General features: G+C 44.8%; 1 long non-coding RNA gene across 2 annotated transcripts in view; it reads left to right on the top strand.

The window, feature by feature from the left end:
• Positions 1-2,337: 2,337 nt before the first annotated feature.
• LOC112665409 (uncharacterized) overlaps positions 2,338-18,797 on the top strand; it is a 40,380-nt gene continuing 23,920 nt past the window's right edge. The window contains exon 1 of one of the 2 annotated variants that reach the window (XR_007406365.1): positions 2,338-2,400. This is a non-coding gene — a long non-coding RNA (uncharacterized LOC112665409). Of the gene's footprint in view, positions 2,401-2,481; positions 2,677-18,797 lie in introns of those variants that run through there. The other variant, XR_003140357.3, reaches the window with a different exon arrangement.

Here is an 18,797-nt window from a genome sequence, read left to right as displayed (position 1 = left end):
TCCTCTTAATTGCTGCCTGCACCCCATTTTCCTTTCCTCAAGAGGCATCTTCGATGTGAATTTTTAGAGACTGCGTGTTAGGAGCGCTGGGCGAAGAAGTGGATGCTCGCCGCGCCAGGCACGTTCACAGGGACGCAGCCCCCGGAGTCACCGGGTCGATCCTTTACACGTCGGTGTCAACTCTCCAAGGGCGTCCTCGAGTCCCGGGCGTCCTCTCCCCGGCCCCGGACGGCGGGGCTGGCTGCGGGCGTCCCTAGGCGGGGATGCGGCCGCCGGCCCCGGCCCCGGCCCCAGCCCCAGCCCCCACCCCGCTGCCCGGGGCAGTGCGCCGCCGGCTCCGCAAACTGCCCCGAAGCCCCGCACCCGCCCGCCCGGGCCGCTGCGGGGGTCGGGCAGGCTGGCGCCCCCGGGACCGGGAGCCCCTCGAGTCTCGCCTCTCCGCCCGCCACAGGCAGCGCCCGCGCCGGCGGGGTCGGTGCGCGCAGTTCCCGCGCCCGGGGCGCCCGCAGGCCGTGCAGGGCGGCTGCGCCCGGGCCCGCGCAGCGGCGCGGGGCGGTTTCTCACAAACTGTCCCCCCTCATCACCTCTCCTCTGGGGTCAGAAGAAGCGGAAGCCCCCGCTCCTTTCCACAGGCATTCCCTGCACACCAGCACCTTGCCAGTTCTCGGGCGGTGGCGGGCCGGGGAGCTGAGCGAACGGGAGAACCTTCCCGAGTCCGTGGGCCCTCCCGGGCAGCCGCCCGCTCCCACCCCCACCCTGGGCTCCAATGATCCGCAGCCCCGCGCATTTCGAAAGGCTGCCCGGCTCGCCGGCGGCCGGGGAGGACCGCGGCGGCGCGCAGGAGGGGCCGAGCGCCACCGCCGCCCGCGGGGTCCCTTCCAACCTTAGAGCCGCCCGGCGGAGTCCCCCCCCCCCCCCATCGCATCCCCGCTGTCGAGCGCGGGGCACCGGGGCAGGGAAGAAATGGGCAAACGTGGGGCTGGGGCTGTGACTGGAGGACGGAAGGGACCGCGGATCCACAGGACAGGGGCGCGCCCACCGCCCCGCCGCGCCGAGCGACCTTCCTCCGCGGCCGCGCAACGCTGCCTTCGCCATTTCATCTTCATCCTTGCGAGCGTACGCACTTGCTGTCCGCAAGCTTCCCTCGGACCGAAAAGGTGTCCTAAAAGCACATCTGGGATCGTCAGTGTTTCCAGAGCGTGCATTTCTTTTTTAAATGTGCCAGTTCTTTCACCTGAGCCACACCCTGCGCCCGCTCCCCTCCCTCCCTCCCCGCCAACAGGAAGGTAAAATCCTGCACACGCACTGGGGAGGGGGCAGGGAAGGCGCGCCCACGGTCCTGCGAGACCCCCACCGCCCCCACCCTGGGGGTGAGGGGAGAGCGCCTCCCGGATCTCGGCTCGCGTGGGGGTGGGGTGGGGTGGGGTGGGGTGGGGTGAGCCTCAGGCAGACCCTGCAGAAGCGAAAGTGCAGCGTTTGCACCGACACCCAAGTCCCCGTGCGGCCGTCCGCGTCCCAGGCCCGTCTCGCGTGGGGACATACAGGGGGCAGTTATCGGAAGGCGCAAAATGCAAAAATAAATGGGTGCGTGTTGGGCGCGAAACGTCGACGCGCCTCAAAGGGCCGCGAAGAAAAGGCAGGGAGCGGGCGCGCGGCGGGGACGCGGGGCCGGGGGATTGCATCATTGCAGCTCCCCCTGCAGAAAATGGGCTCCGAACCGCGGCGACCATCATGGCGCTCGGGTCGGGCCGCGCTTCCCGCGCGCCTTCCCCGAGCGCTCGGGCCGCGGGCACCGAGCCCCAAACGCGCGTTTTGCAAACCTTGCCCCCCTGCCCCTCCCCCTCCCCCGGGCGCCTGCCCCCCCACCCCTCCCTCCTTTTGTGTGCCTCTGTATGTGAGTGCGTGCGTCCGTCTGAGTGTGTGTAGGACTAGAGAACTTGAAGATTATTTTTTTTTCTCCTCTTTTTTCCCTCCCGTGCTGGTGGTTGTAAACTTGATTGGCATTGGCTGCGCCCACTGACCCCTGCGCCGAGTCCACCGAAGATTTAAGGTGGATCCAAAAGGCTGCAGCTTCAGGCGGAGTCTCGCGCTGTGGCTGGTTTGGGAGGAAAGGGAGGAAAGAGGAGAAAAAAAAAAAAAAGCAAAAAAAAAAAAAAAAAAAAAAAAAAAAAGCCCCAAACCGTGCGCCCGGCGCGTTTGCACGAATCCCCTGCGGTACCAGCCCGCGCGCCCGCCCCGCCCGCCGCGCTCTTCCTCCGCCCACCTCCCGCTCCTTCCCCATTGGCCCGCCCGAGCAGTTTGAATTTTTTTTTTTTTTTGGATGCTTGTTTTCTCGTAAAAAAAAAAAAAAAAAATACAGTCCCTCGCATCGTACAACGGAACCCACTTTGGCGGCCCGAGGTGGGGTGTTTTAGCTGGATTTGGGGAGAGGCGGGTGGGCGGAGCATCTGTGCAAAAATTTTGCCCCGAAGTGCGGTTGACATTGTGCGGGCGGGGGCGGGGGGAGCGTGGGGCCGCGGTAAACAAACCGAGAAGCTTCGGCGGGGGCAGAGATGTAGTATAAAACGTTAATGGATGTCCAGGGCGCGCCGTTTCCCCGGCTGCCGGCCAGAGGTGCTAGGGAAGCGCTGACAGGAGCCCGGGAGAGGAGGATGCACCGTCCCCTGCCTTGGAAAGGTAGACTTGGGGAGCGCTGGGGCTGCGGGTGAAGGTGGCCCGGAAAAGAACACCTCCTCACAACCAAGGAAGGGGGGGTGGGAAGAGGAAAGAAACTGGCTGGGGAGATGTAAATATAGCTCAGGTCTATTATTTCAAGCGCTACTCAGCTAGAATCCATCATAATTCAGCCAGTCGCTGTCATTTTTATTGGATTTTTTTTTTTTTTAAGTTTTCTGTCTTTGATGCCCAGAGGTTTTTTGCTTAAGGCAAATGTGAAAATAAAATTGAGGAAAAAGGGAATATGACTTTTTAAAGTGCCTTTGATTTCTGCGTCTGGAAGTTCAATCTTTTGATAAAGTCCTTTAAGATTTAGGATAATGAAAAAAAAAAGATTTAGGATAATGTTATTTGTATTACAGGTCTAATAGAAATGATATCCCTTACTAATTGTAACCCAATTAGGTTTTACTATGCTGTGAAATTCTCAGAAGTTTATGATTCAAAGTATTCTTCAAATCACTCTATCTTCAGATTAGTGAAGCCAGCATATATACATATGTTTTGGGGGTCTGTTACTCTTCCTGCAGTGTAGCTAACGATTTTAAGCAGACGTGCAGCCCAGCCTTCAGCCCAGTCCTAACAGTTACTAACTTCCCCAGCCATTTTTTTAGTTAACTCCTCCAATCCTTCCTGACCCAACTAACCCTGTGCTTACTCAACCTAACAAAGCTCCTGCGACCACCGTAAACCAACCCACCTGTGCCCTCGGTGAGGTCCTCCAGATGGACTGGCAGTCTCGGGAAGTAATGAGTTCCTCATCCCTGGAAGTGTGAATCGGGCACTAGACTGGATGACCCCTTGATAAGGACATTGTAGACAAGGGCCATATATCAAGTGAGTGTGAGAACTAGTCCCTTTCAAAGTCCGTTCTAAATCCTTGAGATATTGTATTTCCAATCTTGAATGCTATGGATATCCAGTAAATTAAGCAATTTTCCCTGGTGATTACCATTTCTAGAGTTGTACTGTCCGGTATGGTAGCCTGCCAGAAGCCGTGTGTGGCTCTTGAGCTTTTGAGTATGGCTATTCCAAGTTGAAATGTGCTGTAACTGAAATATACACCAGGTTTCCAAGAATTAGTATGAAAAAGAATGTTAACTATCTCAATAATGTTTATATCGATTACATGTTGAAGTGATAGTATTTTTGGTATATTGGATTAAATAAAAATGTTTAATTTCATCTGTTTCTTTTTACTTTTTTTAGCCTGGTTAAATGGACAATTTTAAGTTGCATATGTGACTCCCATTATATTTCTCTCTCTTTTTAAAAAATTTTATTTATTCATGAGAGAGAGAGAGAGAGAGAGGCAGAGACACAGGCAGAGGGGGAAGCAGGCTCCATGCAGGGAGCCCGATGTGGGACTCGATCCCGGGTCTCCAGGATCACACCCTGGGCCAAAGGCAGATGCTCAACTGCTGAGCCACCCAGGCGTCCCTCCCATTATATGTCTATTGGACATTGAACACCTATGTTCTAGACCAACACCTTTGCTAACTTGAAGCACTGTCTTTGAGAGTGGTAACTAATAATACTGAGGAGTAGCTGGTAACTTCCAGCTGCCATTCTAACTTTCCAACTGAAATCGTGGCCCAAACAGCCTCTGGAAACTTTAAAAAGAAGTCTGCCAACACCTAACACCTACTATTTCATCTTTAACACTTGGTATTGGGTTTGAGCCCAGACTATGGAAATATGGTACAGATATGTGTCTGATTAAATCAGACTTGATAACAGCTTTCCACATTATGTAAATAGAGGAGTCCAATATGTTAGAAATGACCCTGGAAAACAATTTAGACTCCAAACAAAGTGTCCCCAGTAGCTTTTCACCACCACCACTCTTCAGTGGACAGGAAGGCAGTGGGCAGACAGAGCGATGTTCTCTCTGTGGATATATCTCTAGCAGAGGACTTCAACAAATGAAATTGTGTGCCATATTCTTGGATAGAAATACTCAATGTGATAAAGATGGCAGTTAAATTTATACTTTAAAAAATTATACTTTTACACTAAATTCTGGTAAGTTCTGATTATCCTATTCCATTGTTCTATCAGTTTATGTATTTAGGACTATATTACTTTAATTACTGCAGATTTAGAATTTTGTCTTAATTTCTGGTAGCACTAATTCTCCATACCCAACCATTCCCTTTACTCTTTTTTTTCCCCCCCCAGAATTTTCCTGGCCCATTTTGCTTGGCTTTTTTCCCATTTAGATTTAAAATGAATTTGTCTAGTTGGAAATATAATTTTTATTGGCATTAAAAAAAATGGAGTGGGATCCTTATCTCATACTTTACACTAGGATCAATTCCTGGAGGATTAAAGAATGAAATTTAAAAAAAAAAAAAAAAGGAATTATAGATCTACCAGAAGAAACAAGTAGATTTTTAAAAAAATATAATCTCAGAGTTGGGAAGGTCATGCTAGGTATGAAACAAAGCAGAATCTATTAAAATGTTAAATTCAATGACAAAGAAAATGTTCTGCATGGCAAAAGCTATCATAGCAAAGTTAGACACAATGACATGGGGGTGATAGTTGCAGAACAATGTGACTATACTTGATGCCACTGAGCTGTACATTTAAAAAATGGTTAAAGTGGTAAATTATATGTGTATTTAATAATAAATACATACATACTTACATACATTCATATATATATGCACACACTACTGGAAAAATTTTAAAGTTTGTCTATGTTCTAAAAGAGTCTCACACACAGTGTTGTGGGGCCCTTCGTTTCTGAGACACTAGTTGCACTTCAGGCTTGAATCAGATTACTTGGGTTACCTAATTCATTGCCTATATGACCTTTTGCAAGTTACCTCACCTTTTAAAGTTTCTATTTCTTTGTATAATAAGGATGCATTTAGCTCTCTCATAGTGTTTATTAACCTATTCAGTTGGATAATGTATTGCAGTACTTAGCACAGTACCTGTTATATAATAAATACTAATCGTTATATATATTTATAAACAGTATAACATCCACTTCATATTTTGGATTCTCAAGTAACCAACCACAATCAGCAGTATATTAACCTTGTAAATATGTTTCTGTTTTAATTACTGCTATAATTACCCTTAAGAAGGGCAATTTTTATTGAGTATTTGATAAACACAATATATTGCAAAAAATGGCTAAATGGTAAATTTTATGTTATGTATATTTAACGCTAATTTTTTAAAAAAGCTTTAAAAATAAGGCATTTGCTGAGTTTAGGGCCATCTCTAATTATCTCAGAAAGAACCTGGTACAGATGTTTGTTTGTGGAACTAAATCAATAACACACCCACAAACAGATAGAATGCAAACTGGAAAAAATGTTTACAACCCATATATTGAAGGGCTAATTTCTCTGATAAATATAAAATTTCTGCAAATCAATGAGAAAAAGCAAACTGACAGAAAAATAAGCAAAGGATATGAACATAGTTTTCAGAAAAGGAAATATTAAAGGCTCTTAAAATATGAAAACATGCTCCACTGGTAGTTTAAAACTATAAGAGTTATAAATTATATACACAACACATAAGTCGAGGCAAAAAAAGTCACAATTTCACTTAGATACAAAGGCGGTCATTTTCCTTCCTTGATAGTTTAAGCTTTGCTTCCCTCCTTTCTGTCCAAGGCTGAGTGATCCCCCCCTGCGCCCCCCCGCCCCCCCCCGCCCCCCCCCCCCCCCCAACTCACCAGCTTCATTGGTGACCAGAGAAGCAAAGAGTTTGCATGTGTGGAAGCCATGACTACCTTTCAAATTCAGTGTAAAATTCCTCTCATCCAAACCAGCTAATCTTTGGCTTAGTGTCACTTTTTTTTTCCCCATAGAAATCCCCCAAATCAGCCTCTTAAAGTGAGTACAACCATCTTTCTTGACACATTTCATCCATTTCCACTTTTAATTCCTGCATATTGGCTGATAATCAGAGCCTCTCCAAAATCACCACCTTATCCTGGTTTTTCTTACAAGTTCTCTATTTTCTTAAAAGCTTCAAGCAGAATTTATTATATGATAAACACAAAATGTCGAACCAGCAGAGAGACCGTGTTATGGAATAAATGGCATTAGATTATAGGGCTAAAGCCAACAATGTGGGAAAAATGTTAAATCTCTCCTACAAACACATATATACACATATTGTATTTTATATTATATACTGCAGGTTTACTTTTTGATTTAACAATTCCTCTTCTACAAATTTACTTTTGGGAAATAATTAGATGTATGACTAAAGATATATTCACCAGAATGATCTTTGTGAAGTTACATATTTGATTATAAAAAGAAACAAAAAAGTAAACAACTGAACAATAACTCCTTAGATATATGAATACGGGATTATTTGAATCAACTACAGTATATCCAAGAATTACACAGATTGCAGCCATTAAAACACCCTGGGGTTGCTTCATCTACATTAATAGGAAAAGTTGTCAATAATATTAAAGCAGGCGCAGAGCAATGTTTTGGTATGACCCCATTTTTTGTAAAAAATTTTTAACAAAAAACCACCACAAAGATATTTCAAATTTGAAAAATAATTATCCTTATAATTCTTTTTTTTTTTAATTTTTTATTTATTTGGGAGAGAGAGAGAGAGAGAGAGAGAGAGCAAGCACAAGTGGGTGGAGGGGCAGAGAGAGAGAATCAGATTACCCGCTGAGCAGAGAGCTGGACATGGTGCTTCATCCCCGGACCTCTGGGATCATGACCCGAGCTGAAGGCAGACGCTTAACCGCTTAACTGACTGAGCCACCCAGGTGCCCCTATCTTTATAATTCTTGAATGCAGAAGTTTCTCTTTGTGTCTCACATTCTCTTTTCTCAGACATTAGCAGAGAACAAGCATTTCTATAATTCATTTCCCCTCTATTTTTGTCTAGTCTTTTTTTTTTTAAGATTTTGTTTATTCATGAGAGACAGAGAGAGAGAGAGAGAGAGAGAGAGGCAGAGACACAGGCAGAGGGAGAAGCAGGCTCCATGCAGGGAGCCGGACGTGGGACTCGATCTCCCCCCCCCCCCCCCCCCCCCCCAAGGATCAGGCCCTGGGCTGAAGGCAGCGCTAAACTGCTGAGCCACCCGGGCTGCCCTTTATTTAGTTTTATATATCATTAAATCCATATATGAATTTCCAGGAGTGTATGTGTTTGGGTATATGGTTTTGCTTCCAGGACACATAAATGAGGTATGAATATCATTCCCATTGACTAAGGAATATCTTAATCTTAACAAGCCATGGAAAATCGAGCCTCTTCCATCTTTTTGGCACAAGAGATCCTGTGGATAACATTATCCCAAACCTCACATTCTTTGGTCTTTGGCATTTGGCACACCCAGGGATGCTGCCCAGAATTCAACAGATTAACTCCCTGTCTTAGTTTTATTATTTAGGATGGAGTGCTGCAGAGATTGTTTTAAATTTCTAGTTAGCAGACCGTCTTTAGCTGTCACTCTCCATGGGACTGACATGGGGCAAATCTTAGAATCTCAGAATACCAGGTGTGGGAGATCACTGCATCCAGTGTTCATCTCATAGGCAAAAATATTTGATCCTTGATTTCCTGTAAAGTGGGGAAGTTAAACAAGATGATTTATAGGTTCCTTCTGGCTTATGATTCTGTGATTTCTGTTTCCTACTCAGAATCACGTAGTCCATCCCTGTGGATCAGGTTATTTTCCAGGGAAGCTAGATTCCTGATTTTTGGCTGAAAACCACATACTCACAGGAGTCAAAGGAAGATGATAGTAAAATAGTGTAGACTGAACAGTGAACATGTATTATCTTACTAGAAAAAAAGCATGTGATAACTTACTGGTTGCTCAGTACTTCTTCACTGTTGCATGTGTACTCATGAAACCCCTGCTAGGGGCCAGGCTCCGTGTCTGAGACAAGCCGGAGTATTGCCCTCTTCAGGCTGTTGGAGGAGATGGACAGGGAATCTGAGCCATCATTATTAAATGCAATTTACTTGATCATTCGGAAATGTTATGAAGGGATCTCAAAGCTTCTGTTTTATGCTCCAATAGTTTGGGCCCCATAAAAAGATGTTTAGCTAAGGGTATAAAGCAGGGGCTGAAATCCAGACTCTTTCCTCAAGCCTCCCTGTGTTGGCCAAAAAGAAACAAACCTTTAAAAATCCATCTCTCCACATGGGGCCTTCTGCAGTCTGCTGAAAGTTCCCCGGGTTGTAGTGGGTTCTCCTATAGGATGCTGTGAGAGTTTGAGACAGGGTGCCTAACCTAGGGATGGTAGCTTGGAAATCTCTCCTAAGGAAATGACCTTCAGCTCAGATCTGGAGACTGAGCAGGAGAATTAACCTGTCTAAGGGAGGAGGGGAAGGAGAGTGACACAGGCTGAGCTGGTCCAAGGCCCCAAGTTGGAGAAGGACTTTGAGGAAGTGAAAGAAGGTGCTTATGGCTTAGAGCAGTGAACAAGGCCAGCAGGAATAAGTACTCGGATGGAGCCGTGGTGAGGTCCAGACGTGAGGGGGTTTTCAAGCCATGTTAGGAATTCTGAACTTGACCTTAAGAGCAATGGGAAACCATCTTTCTTTCTTTCTTTCTTTCTTTCTTTCTTTCTTTCTTTCTTTCTTTCTTTCTTTCTTTCTTTCTTTCTTTCTTTTCTTCTTTCTTCCTTTCCTTTCCTTTCTTTCTCTTTCTTTCTTTCTTTCTTTCTTTCTTTCTTTCTTTCTTTCTTTCTTTCTTTCTTTCTTTCTTCCTTCCTTCCTTCCTTCCTTCCTTCCTTCCTTCCTTCCTTTCTTTCTTTCTTTCTTTTTTTTCTTTTTTCTCTCCTTCCTTTCTCTCACCTGAGAGAGAGAGAGAGAACTTGAGCAGAGGGAGAGGGAGAAGCAGACTCTCTGGCTGAGTAGGGAGGCTGACATGTGTCTGGATCCCAGGACCCTAGGATCTTTTTTTTTTTTTTTTTTTTTTTAAAGATTTTATTTATTTATTCATGAGAGACAGAGAGAGAGAGAGAGGCAGAGACACAGGCAGAGGGAGAAGCAGGCTCCATGCAGGGAACCTGATGTGGGACTCGATCCTGGGTCTCCAGGATCACACCCTGGGCTGCAGGCAGTGCTAAACCGCTGCGCCACCGTGGCTGCCCAGGACCCTAGGATCTTGACCTGAGCTGAAGGCAGATGCATAAAGGACTCAGCCACCCAGGCGCCCCAGGGAGCCATTTCTTAAGCAAATGACTTGTGCAGGTTCAATTAAACTTGCTTATTTCCTCATATTATCTAATTCTAGTCAAAGCCCTTAGTCTTGATCAGGATCATTTCTATAGGATGTGGGAAAGAATGTTTAAGCTGGCACCTTTATGTTCCTTTGTGATGCTGTTTAACATACACAACAGAGGGCAGCCCTGGTGGCCCAGCGGTTTAGCACCGCCTTCAGCCCAGGGCCTGATTGATCCTGGAGTCCCAGGATCAAGTCCCATGTCAGGCTCCCTGCATGGAGCCTGCTTCTGCCTGTGTCTCTGTCTCTCTCTCCCTCTCTATCATGAATAAATAAATAAAATCTTAAAAAAAAATACACAACAGAAAATATGTTTTAAAACTCTGGTTTAAGGGGCGCCTGGGTGGCTCAGTTGATTACACGTCTGCCTTTGGCTCAGGTCATGATCCCAGGACCCAGTGAGCTCAGCATGGAGCCCGGCATGGGGCGGGGAGTGGGGGGGAGGAGTGGGGTCCTGCTCAGCCTTCTTCCTCTCCCTCTGCCTGCTGCTCCCCCTGCTTGTGCTGTCAAATAAATAAAATATTAAAAATAAATAAAATTCTGGTTTCAGTAAATGAAGGGGACATGAAGTCCTTGGACCATCAGGGCGAATACTGGCCACAATTGATAATTGCAGGTTCAACGGGTTGGGGGGGCACCCCCCCCCCTGCAAGTCCCACCTCCTGGTGTCTTCTGTTGAGCCATGAAAGCTGAAGGAGTGAATCTCACCACTTGGGCTCCACCTGCTAACAGTTCAGCTTGCCTTCTCTTCTCATTGCCATGATGAGCCGGTTGCTTGTGTCATTTTAGGGGCCAACCCATGTTTTGCCAGGAGAGTTGGTGTGAATCTTCTAAGCAGGCAAACAGCTTAGGGGTGAATACTGCGTCGTTTTCTTCAAATAGCTCAACGTTTTTGTCTTCCATTTTTACTGGGCAACTGGCTGGAATGTTTACAGCTACTTTGGCCAAAGGATTCACTATTTATTTGGTTTTGGAGGGAGACTTCAGAGGAGGGATGAGAAAAATGGGCAAACCCGGAGTTCTTTTTTTTTGGCGGGGGTGGGGTGGTGGTGGTGGGGAGTGGTGTTTAACTGAAGTTTAGGAAAAGAGAGACCTCTGCTGGCTAAACTGAGATAATGACCTGCATTTGGTCTGTGACCCAAGCAGAAGCTGTCCGTTCAGTGGGTACAGGTGTTTGCAAATTCCCAGCTCACTGTTCATCTCCTCAGCAATCAAATCAAGTGCTTTTGGAGTGAATCTAAGTCACTAGTAATTCCCAGGCCGGGCCATCTTGCTTCTGTTCCAGTCTCTAGGAAGAGCGTCAGATAGTCTTTGCATATTTCTAGAAAACAAAAGCTCTAAATATCAACAACTGGTGAAAACCCAGGCCTGAAATAGTTCCTACATCTTCTCTTTTGTTTCCTCTTTTCTGCCCATCGCCTCCTTGCCATCCTTCTGCCAGGGAAAACAAAATAAAACAAATCTTCACTCAAAAGGGAGCTAGTGCTGGTGAAAGGGAGAGGGAGGAACTAACCGCTTATCTGTAGTGATCCACTGACTATGGTGGCTGGGGGCCAGGGTTGGGTGATACACCCCAGCAGAACCATGAACCCTGTGCATGAGGCAGTGGGACTCCAGAGACCTGATGCTCCTCTGGAGAAGGCAGAGGGTGGTGATGTGGGAGGAGGGAGGGAGAAGTCTCCTTGTGCCTTCTTGTTTGTCAGCAATGATGACAATGATGAGTGCCCAAGGCCAAGTGCTTTACATACCTTAATTCTGTTTCTTGCTTTGCCTCTCTCTTTACAATCTTTTTTATATTTTTTTTAAGATTTATTTATTTATTTATTCATGAGAGACAGAGAGACAGAGAGAGAGACACAGGCAGAGGGAGAAGCAGGCTCCATGCCAGGACCCGATGTGGGACTCAATCTCAGGACTCCAGGACCACGCCCTGGGCAGAAGGCAGTCAACTGCTGAGCCACACAGGGACCCCTGTCTTTACAATCTTAAAACCGTCTCTCTCTAGAAAAAAAAATTAAAAATAGGTAAAGAATTTAGAACAAAACCTGCATAAAACTAATAACTATGTGTATGTTTGCTATTTTATTAGTATTTTTTGACTCTGCAGTATACCACACCCACCCTGCGTATGAGAAGAGACTTTCCCTGTGCTTGTGCTCCCTGGAGTAAATCCTAAATTCACTTCCAAGGTAATACCTCTGGGCCTGTGGTGGAGAGCACCAGAAGGGTCTCTTCAGTGTGGCACTTTATTTCCACATGATCGTTCCATGTCCTGTCTAACCTGCTCTTACCCCTTAAACATTCTCCTAGGTTTCATCTTTTTAAAGATTTTATTTATTCATGAGAGATATAGAGACACAGAGACATAGAGACGCAGAGACATAGGCAGAGGGAGAATCAGGCTCTCTGCGGGCAGCCTGATTTGGGACTCCATCCCAGGACCCCAGGATCATGACCCAAGCCGAAGGCAGATACTCAACCGCTGAGCCCCTCTCCTAGGTTCCAACAACCTTTTTTCAGCATTGGCTAATGCAGGAGCTATTAGTATCAGGTAATGGTCACTTTAATGCTGTTAAGGGACCTTACACGATCTAGTCAAAACCTCTCTTTTGAGAAAACTGAGACCCAAAGAGGTTGTCAGCTACCAAGAGTTACCTAGCTAGTGGGTGGCTGAGGCAGAACTGGAACCCAGAGCCCTTGGATTTTTTTTTTTTTTTTAAGATTTTATTTATTCATAGAGACTCAGAGAGAGAGGCAGAGACGCAGGCAGAGGGAGAAGCAGGCTCCATGCAGGGAGCCCGATGCGGGACTTGATCCCAGGCCTGTGGGATCATGACCTGAGCCGAAGACAGATGCTCAACCACTGAGCCACCCAGACATCCCACATTCATTAGTTCTGTAAGTGATAAATCCTCCTGCTTCAGAACTCGTGCAGAACTCATTCATTCATGGATCTGGCAGTTACTGAAGGAGTAACCCATAAAGTATGGTGTACTGAGGCCCTTGAAGACATTTGAAAAAAAGTTTGACATCTGCCTATCTGTCCCCTTCTGGCTGCCTGGAAGGTGGATAAGATGGATGCAACCTGAGGAGGCATCCTTTGTTTCTGAGGATAGAAGGTGCATTGTAGAGCACAAAGATGCAGAAACTATAAGCGATGCTACACCAGCTCTGCACTGCTTATCTCCAGAATTCCTTTAAAGAAAAGAAAAATACACTTTTATCTTATTTAAGCCACTATTATTTCTGGTCTCTGTTACTAGCTGCCAAATGCAAATCTTAACTGATATAGAAGTCCTTGAGGATTTTTGAGCAAGGGACTGATTCTGATTGGTAGCTACACAAGAGATAGATTCCGGGAGGGGGTGTTCCGGGCCATAGAGAGATAAAGTTGGCTTGGCGGGTGTGGACGGATGGGGGGTGGGTAGGCTTTGAATGAAGAGAATACACATCTCACACAGGGTCATTGATTTTGTTTCTTTTCCCCCAGGACACCTCTGCTAAACTCCTATTATATGGTGGTTACTTAAATATGTAGTTACTGAGTGATTTGCATTGTGCTATTGTCCTGTGGCCCGAAAGCTAGGGAGATTGAGAAGATGGGTATTCTTTGTGTCTTAAAAAGGAGCAGGCAAAAGCTGGCACGGGAAAAGAGTATCACTGTTACAGTCAAGTGAAGTTACTATGTTTTCCAAACTCCTGCAGACATTTTCAAGGAAAGGAACTTTTGTTACATGGGACTGTCTAATCAAGATACATTTGAAATGTATCCTCTACTAGAGAGCAACTGTAAATAATATTTTAAAAATATATCTTGGAGCAACTTGCAGGGTAAAGATACATTTCATAAGCTAAAAAAAATCTCTCAAAGGGGAAAAACTACTTTATGAACTAGCTTTAAGCTTCATATCTTCCCAGTGAACGTTCCCTCTTGAGGTTGGGCAGTTAATGTCACACCTCCTAGATCAGAAGACATTTCATTCTTGTTGAAAGAGGTTAGAAACATATAACAGTATAGCTATAATATAGAATAGCTTTCCTGTGAATTAGATGTGCTAACTTAATATCTCGGTCTCTCTGTTCCTTCCAAGCCTGGCTCAAACAGGTAATTGGAAGCCTACTATGAATTTCAAGGTCCCTTTGGACACTGGCCTTCAGCCTTTCTCCCCCTGTGCATAGGAAGGCAGATGGGCCCAGTATTTCTTTCTTTCTTTCTTTCTTTCTTTCTTTCTTTCTTTCTTTCTTTCTTTCTTTCTTTCACAAGCTCTGACTAGTTAAAGAAAAATTTTGTGTGATTTACATTTCACCAGTCTGTTCTTTCATTCTTCTAATGGTATCAGAATTACCTGGATCAGTGATAGCCAGCCCGCATACTTCTCACATGCTGTGCCCTTACATGAAAATTCTCCTGCATTAATTATGTCTCCCCACTCTATCCTCCATTTGGAAAAAAATACATTAGAATGCAGGCAACTGGGGGTGCCTGGGTGGCTCAGTTGGCTAAGCATCTGACTCTTGATCTCAGCTCAGGTTTTGATCTCAAGAACGTGAGTTCTAACCTCACATTGGTCTCCATGCTGGGTGTAGAGACTACTTAAAAAAAAAAAAAAAGAAAAGAAAAGGAATCCCTGGGTGGCTCAGGGGTTTAGCGCCTGCCTTTGGCTCAGAGCATGATCCTGGAGTCCCAGGATCGAGTCCCACATTGGGCTCCCTGCATGGAGCCTGCTTCTCCTTTTGCCTGTGTCTCTGCCTCTCTCTCTCTCTGTCTCTCTCTCTCTGTGTGTGTGTGTCTTTCATGAATAAATAAATAAAATCTTAAAAAAAAAAAGAATGCAAGCAACTTATTAGTTGTACCTGGACTATCTGCTGCAAACTCCATACTTTTCTACAAGCTCAATTTTAGTTTTTAGATTTTTAAAAAAGATTTTATGTATTTATTTGAAAGAGGGAGAATGAGAGAGAAAAGATCACAAGCAGGGGGTAAGGGAAGAGAGAGAAGCAGACTCCCCACTGAGCAGGGAGCCCAATAGGGCACTTGATCTCAGGCCCCTGGGATCATGACCTGAGCTAAAGGGAGACACTTAACCAACTGAGCCACCCAGGCACCCTACCAGCTCAATTTTAATAGCATATATAATTGTCCCTCATTTACAAGGGGAAGAAACAGAAAAAAAATGATTCCAAATATTAGGTTTTGATTTACAGCTCCCTGAAGTGCCTGGGTTGAATCCCCTGTAGTCTGATAAGCAGATGTTCTCTTCCTATAGTTGAATAGATAATAACATGAACTAACATTTATGGAGCACTCAGCATGTGCCAAGTCACTTGTTTATATCATTTTTTAAAATCCTGATGAAGATCCTGAAAAATCGCTGTATCGATGAAGAAACTGGGCCTTGGCACTATTGCTCACAGTCACATTAAGCAGCTGAACCAGGACCCAGGTCTCACTGACTTTTTGCCTGGGTTAGAGGCAGTCCTGTTTTTCCTGTAAATAATCTCAATGAGAACAAGGCCAACTGGCTCAGTGTGACACTCGATCCCAAATCATTCTCTTTTACTTTCTGCCAGATTGGAAGACTGTCTAGTGATTAAATATTTCTGGCCAGCAATATCTTGCCATTTATGGAAAAATGATACCCCCTAATCTTTAATAATTGTTTTATTAAGAACCAAAACAAAGCGCCTGCTAAACTTTGGAATGACTACAGGAAAATCTCAGTATTTGCACCTTTGTCTCTGTCTCTCCTGGGGCAAGATGGGAAGAACAGTATCACTTTCCAAAGTTGCTTTAGGAAGGAGACAAACAGAGGATGCTACTGAGTTATGATTAGTAGATACTTTTTGTGGCTACAACTACCACAGGACATTTTAAGGTCAGGAAACCCCCTTTCTTTTTTCTTTAAAGATTTTATTTATTTATTAGGGAGAGAGAGAGATAGAGATAGTGAGAGAGAGCATGAGTGGGGACGACTGGGAGAAGCAGGCTCCCCACTGAGCAGGGAGCCCAACATGGGGCTCAATCTCAGCACCCCAATACCATGACTTCAGCTGAAGGTAGGCGCTAAACTGAGCCACTCAAGTGCCCCAGGAAACCCCTTCTTAAGGGATAAAGCTTGGAAGGCCTAAGGGAGGGTTTAAAAAAAAAATGTGAGTTTGCCTCAGAAGCTCCTTTTGCTTTTGAGCTCCATATAGATTCTGATGTTTCTTCAAGATCACCTTACAAATTAGGTAAGATGACCTAGTCCTATCTTTGCTAACCTTGTTTGTGTTAGGTTTCCTACGTCCTACTTCATTGGCCTGGGAGAGGGGACCCAGCTTGTTTTGGGGGAAATGTGGTAAGGTAAGAGCCAAGTGATGTTTGCTAATTTCTTTATTTAGTGAAGGATCTCATTAAAATGGTCACCTATTTGTGTGGCTAAAGAGATCCTTGGGAAGTTTTCTCATTTATCTGAGTTTAGGTCCTGTTTCGAAGGTAATTTTGTAAAGAACAATTAAGCCTTAGGTTTTCTTTTCAATCTGACAGTTAGGCCCTGGAAAGGCCAGTTGTTTTTTGGGTGGGAATCCACCCACAGGTGGGGATGGGAGTGGAGTGGGTGGGTGGAGGCAGAGCTGACTATTTGAAATCTAAGGCAATCTTCCTCACTGGGCCTTGGCAATGTCTCCATCAGCTGGGCCACCGCAGACTTGTAGGTGAGGTCATCATCTTTGTGTAGGATGCCTAGCTTATGAGGGAAACTAATAACCTCCCCACAAGGTTGTTGTCATGAGCCACTGAAATAATGTATCTGGAAGTGCTTTATAAATACATTATAATAATGTGCGAAAATGGTGGCTAATGGTAGTGCTACAAAATGTCAGTTATTAATAGGAGTGCAATTCAATATTAAGCCTAATTGGAGGAAGTTGATTGATACATATATGTGGCAACTTTTCAAAATATATCCTCACTCTACCTGTTCATTGATATTCCTCAGCATCCATTCCCATCACTTCCCGGCTCTCTCCAATTTGCATAACATATTCATACAAATGCATGCTTCTGTTCATTTTTAGCAGCTAAAGTGTGGATTTGGTTTCCTTAGTTGTTCTGTTCTGTGTGAAGCAAACATTGACTACACATTATTCTTTACTTCAGGAACAGTGAGGACAATCCAAAGCCAAGGGCATGTTGTAACACTGCTTAATAACATGATGTAACATGGCCCATACTTGGAATAATAGGTATGTTTTCTTCAGGACTGGTGTCTTATACCTGTTTCCTAGGGCCAGTGCCTCATTACCAAGCACAATATTTCTTAATTAATCAAATGAGAACCAGGTCATGTTGGTATGAAATAACTGCATTAGTGCTTGGCATAATTTCTTCTTTGGTCACCTAAATGAATTATTCAAGATAGCTAAAATAACTGTATGAACCGTGGTTCTCACACCTGGTATGAGGAAGAATTACCTAATGTAGTTTTTTTTTTTTTTAAAGATTTTCTTTATTTATTCATGAGAGAGAGACACAGAGAGAGAGAGAGAGAGAGAGAGGCAGAGACACAGGCAGAGGGAGAAGCAGGCTTCACGCAGGGACCCCGATGTGGGACTCGATCCTGGGTCTCCAGGATCACGCCCTGGGTGAAGGCAGGCGCCAAACCGCTGAGCCACCCAGGCTGCCTTACTAATGTAGTTTTGATGCTGCTACAAAGTTCAGAAAAATATCAGTTCTATATCAGTTTTCTTTCTTTTTTTTTTTCTGTATCAGTTTTCTTTTTTCCTTCTTTCCTTTTTTCCAATAAAAATGTATTGAGTACCTACTATATGCCAAGCATTAGGTATATATAAAAAAAGCATCCTGCTCTGATGTCCTTAAAGAGCTCAGATGTGTGTGTGTGTGTGTGTGTGTATGTGAGATCACAGTACAATGAGTTATGTATGAACAATGAGATAGGTTTGAACAACCTTCTGTGAGTACACACATGGGAGAAGGCAAATCTGGGAAGGCTTTGCAGAGCAGATGTTACATTAACTATTGGAGGATAAATAGGAATTTGCTGGGCCAAAACCCAACAAACAAGAGTAAAAGAAGGGCCATCCATTTGGCTGAACAGAATCTACAAAGGCCCAGAGACATGGATGAACATGATTGAAACATGATACATAGTCTGGTATTGCTAAGCTTGGGGAATTATGATGTTGTACTCCAGTGTTACTAATGCATGGGTGCATGGTTCAAATAATTAGACATTCTGTGGATCTGCTTCTGAGATTGCCCCATGGCTGTGGTAATCATCTGCTACAATCTACTTTTTGTAGGCCAAAATCATTTTCCCTCTACTTCATGGTGTGGAATTATGGACGATCAGTAGAACTCTTATGAATCAATTCTCTGTGTGGAGATAGATGTGAGTGAAATTCTGAACCCTGAATCAACCACATAGGTTCTATGATAAAATTACCTTATATCATTTGAATTACCTGTTTTAGTAAATAATGCTGGATTTCCAGAGTCACACTAACTCCTATTACTAGACCAGGATCAAGGTTAAGTGGTTTCCTCCCATCTCTTTTCTCCTGTGCTTTTTTTTTTTTTTTAAATTTTTATTTATTTATGATAGTCACACAGAGAGAGAGAGAGGCAGAGACATAGGTGGAGGGAGAAGCAGGCTCCATGCACTGAGAGCCCGATGTGGGATTTGATCCCGGGTCTCCAGGATCGCGCCCTGGGCCAAAGGCAGGCGCTAAACCGCTGCGCCACCCAGGGATCCCTCCTGTACTTTGATCTAATTCTTACTGAGTGTCTAGAACAGTGCCTTCTCCATAAGTGAAAGCAGCTCCTGGACCATCTAAC

Source organism: Canis lupus, chromosome 27 (genome assembly GCF_003254725.2).
Source record: "Canis lupus dingo isolate Sandy chromosome 27, ASM325472v2, whole genome shotgun sequence".
In the NCBI taxonomy this organism is placed as follows: Eukaryota; Metazoa; Chordata; class Mammalia; order Carnivora; family Canidae; genus Canis; species Canis lupus.
This window is presented reverse-complemented; position numbering and strand designations above follow the sequence as displayed.